We start from the raw sequence: 4,449 nt of genomic DNA on the forward strand, positions 1-4,449 counted from the left end.
CTCTCTGACAGCTCTGGAGATCTTAAAGTGAGTCTGAAATCTTACCAACGGTATTAGTTTTCTATCGCTGTTGTAACAAATCGCCATAAACGTAGTGGCTTTAAACAACACAAATTTATTTTCTTATAGTTCTGGAAGTCAGAAGTCTGAAATGGCCTTACAGGGCTAAAATCAAGATGTCGTTTCCCTCTGGAGACTCACAGGAGCACCTACCTCCTTGTCCTATTCTGTTTCTAGAGGCTCTGCCTATATCCATTGGCTCATGACTCCTTCCTGGCATCCCTCCCATCTCCTACTTCCATCACCATATCTCTTACCTCTCCCTCTGCCTCCTTCAATGTCCCTCATAGAAGTACCCTTGTGATTACACAAGGGCCAACCTGAATAATCCAGGATAATCTTCCTATCTCAAAATTCTTAAAGTCCTTTTGCCAATCAGGAAACATTTAGAAGTTTTAGAGATTAGGATGTGGGCATATCTGGAGAGACAATATTCAGCCTACCACAGTAACCAAAGTGGTCTTCGAGGACTGGGGGATGGAGTAGGAAAGAATGAACTTGTTTTTTGCAACTTCACTTATTTCTTCAAATTGTGAGCAGATGGCAGGGAATTTAGCACATGAATCAAAGACCTATAGACCTAGATTCAAATCCCAAACATACCACTGACTAGCTGGGTGACCTTGGGCAAATAATATAACCTCTCTGAGTCTCTGCTTCCTCATCTGTAAAATGAGAATACTAACATGATTGTGTGTGTGTGTGATTAAATGAGATTATGTATGTTAAGCTATTTGCACAATAACTAGTATAGGTCAAGGTCTCAGTAAATGAGGTTATCGACACTACTGGAGCCCAGGCCTTGCTTCCAACTTGGTGTGTGACCTCAGACAATTCTTCCATTTTTTTCTTTTTAAACATTCCTGAGTGCAGAGTTAAGTTTACTGTACTCTGCAGCATTAGTCTATATTAATATTAAACTTTTAATATTAATTTGGTTAAATTTTAATACTCTTATCTCTTTTCCTCTGGTTCTCATTCCTATCTCCTCCATTGACTTCTCAACAAACACTCTCTAATGTGTTTGGTATGTGTCTTTGGATTTGCACCTATTCTTCTAAAATATGTACTGGGGCTCAGTCGGTTAAGTGTCTGGCTTTAGCTCAGGTCATGATCTCGTGGTTCATAGGTTCGAGCCCCATGTCGGGCTCTGTGCTGACAGCTCAGAGCCTGGAACCTGCTTTGGACTCTGTGTCTCCCTCTCTCTCTGCCCTTCCCCCGCTCTCACTCTGTTTCTCTCTCTCTCAAAATAAATAAACATGAAAAAATAAAAATAAAATAAAACATACACTATTGTGTGGCATGCGTAGAAGTCTTTAAACGTTATATATTGTACCATAGAATGTGTCTAGTACCTTTTTTTCTCTCACGGTTGCATCGTTCAAGATTGTCTAACCCAGGTTATGTTAGTTACCCACTCCATGGTGATGGGCATCTACGACAGAGGAACATCCTTTGCATGCATTTTTATAGACTTGTACAAGAGTTTTTCTGGGATGTACACACCATAGTTGGAAGAAAGGTCATGGGATAAGTATTGACAGATCGCTCCCCAGAAAGGCCACACCGTTTCTTCTTCCACCAGAGGACAAGTGTTCCTGTTCACTCCTTTCTTGCCAATGTTTGTTGTTCTGTGACTCTGGTTTTTGCCATTCGTTTATTTTTTTACTTTCCTTAAGCACTACTGGTATCAAACATAGCTTTATATTCTTGCTGGTTTTCAGGTTTCTCCAGTCTATAGATACTAATTATAAAATCTACATGGATAGAAATTCTTTGCTCATTTCTTTTTTGGCTTAACTAGCTTTTTGTTATTGCTTTTTGTTAATGTACTGGTGTTCCTTGAATCTTCTAAATACTATTTATTTGTTGGGGCTAGATATATCAAATTTCTTATCCAAATTCTCATCCTTTGATTAACTTTATCTATGATATATATTCTAGATATATTCTTTGCCCAATCACCTGTATTTTAATAGGTTCTTTGGATGAAAATAAACTCAATAATTTTCCTCCTTATGGTGTATGACTTTGGGGTCTTATTAAAAATTTCCTCCCCACCCCAAGATAACAGAGATGCTCTCGTATGTTTTCTTCTATTATCTGTAAATAGTTCTTTCTCTTTTTAGTTCCTTAAACCTTCCAAACTCACCTTTGTGTACAGCATGAGGTAGAGATCCAACTTAACTATTTTCTATTGATTAGTTTTCTTAATAACACCTCACAAGCCACACACCCTTTCTCCACTTACCTGTGGGACCATATCCATTATAAGGCAAGTTTCCATATGCACATGGATTTATTTCTGAACTCAAGAGGTCTATATGCCTATCCCTGTGTGAGTACCATGTAAATACATAGTACATGTTAATTTCTAATAGGCAGAATCCTCTTTTCTATACGTAAAAATAATTTTTGGTACTCATGAACTTTTATTCTTCCATATGCTAAATTTGTTGAAGTCTCCTAAAATTTCTATTGTAATTTTTAATGAAAATGACAGATGTAATCTTTGATACTTGGCACTGGATAAGACATGAAAACTAATGTACTAGAGAACTATTTCTAGCATTTACTACAAATTGTTGAGGAAAAAAGAGTGCATTTATGCATAGGGACTGGGAATTATTTTTGGAACATAAACAGGCTTTTTGCTTAACCTACAATTATAGCATAAGGTGCAATATGGTGAGCATGTCTCTATCACTATAAAATTACAGTATTTGAATACCACTTTATGCAGGTTTTTTCACGTACAAACACAATCGCAAACAGAAACTCCCAACTTCAGAGATTCTGTGGCCACTGATCCTTTCCACATAATGTGAGCCCTGTGGGCTAGCAAGTTCATTCTGATGTGTTCAAAGCCTTAATTCTGGAGCAAGAGATCAAAGATACACTTTCGGGGGTGTGTATCTACAGTTATCTAAATATTTATTTCACTCTGGAGGCACAGTTATTTAAATATGACCGTGTATACCAGACAGGACTATTGCACAAAGACAGATCTCTATCTCTAGGAACAAATATTCTGAAAAAAGCAACCATGGAGAGGTATTAGACAGAAGGCATTTTGCTCTAACTACAGTTGGCGTGGCATAATCTTTTGCAGCAGCCACATCTGCCTTGAGTACCAATCTTCTAGAGAGATACATGTCCATCTCCCATTTTTCATATTCTTGGTCTCACCTGCCCTGGTCGTTTGGGTCTCAGGAAGTAACCTAAAACTCATCAGATCAAGGCGTTAAGTATCCACAAGGTGTAACGGCTGGCTCTCCCAGCGATATCTGCATTTGAACAGAAATCCCTGTCTCAAACTGAAGATGTGGCTCTGCAAACTGGGCAGCGATCCCTTCTGAAGCCCCTAAAATTGTAACTCACATTCCATTTATGCACCATCTCAGTTTTGGAACAAAGGAAAGGATGGCAGCAAAAACAAAACACTCAGCTGGTTAGACTTGCCATCAATTTAAAAAAGTGTGCTGTAACCAGGTTGCCTGTAGTGACTACAAACTCAGGGCATCGCTGTGCCTTTCTGCCAGCCCAACAGGCCAGCTTTGCGCTGAGACTGTGAGACTGCGAGTGAATGGTATGGAGGTTGTCAGTCCTCTCCCCACTCCTCTCCTCCCGCCCTTCTGCAGGAGAGTGAGGAGGGGTCCAAGCACAGAGTTCCAGGAAGGCTGTGGGACCCACGCGAGCACATCCTGGCCTTCCTGGCTCAAAGCCCATCCAAGAGAGGGGAACTCTGAGGGTCATACCCTTGGATCCGTCCTAGGTAATTACAACTGCCTATAAAAATACATCATCTGGAAGGTATCTGGCATTCTCAAAGGAAAATTTGGCTTCAGTCAACCTTTCTGAAAAGTAACCAGTCACAGAAGAGGTTACTTCCAGTTAAATCAGTAAATTCGGAAGATATCACTTCACTACTACAGTAGTTCAACTGTAAGGAATATGACGGTTGTTTTGGTTGAATTTCACTCAACATGATTCAACTTAAGCTTTGACAAAAAGCTTAGGTCAACAATTAGTCAGCACCTTGGTTTCTGCCAAGTGTAGACTGAATTTTCCAAAGCCAAGTTGGGGGTGGAAAGAGCCAATGGGAAAAAGAAAGCAAGGGGTCACACTGAGTTCAGCCCAGGATTTGGGGTGTGCTTTCCCAAACTCTGCCATTCCATGCTGCCCGTGGATTAAGCAGGGCAAAATGATTAACGGAAGTGTATGTATGTGTGTGTATTAGAGACACAGTCAACCATTTCAAAAATGCCCTGACTGACAAGAATGCCTTTCTCAACCATGGATCAAGAGGAAAATGATCACACTTCATAGCAGATTTTGGACATGCCCTGCTTGCTTCTGGTGAAAGTTCCAGAAAATTAACTAGGGAGC

The sequence above is a fragment of the Neofelis nebulosa genome, chromosome 2 (assembly GCF_028018385.1).
Source record: "Neofelis nebulosa isolate mNeoNeb1 chromosome 2, mNeoNeb1.pri, whole genome shotgun sequence".
NCBI lineage: Eukaryota > Metazoa > Chordata > Mammalia > Carnivora > Felidae > Neofelis > Neofelis nebulosa.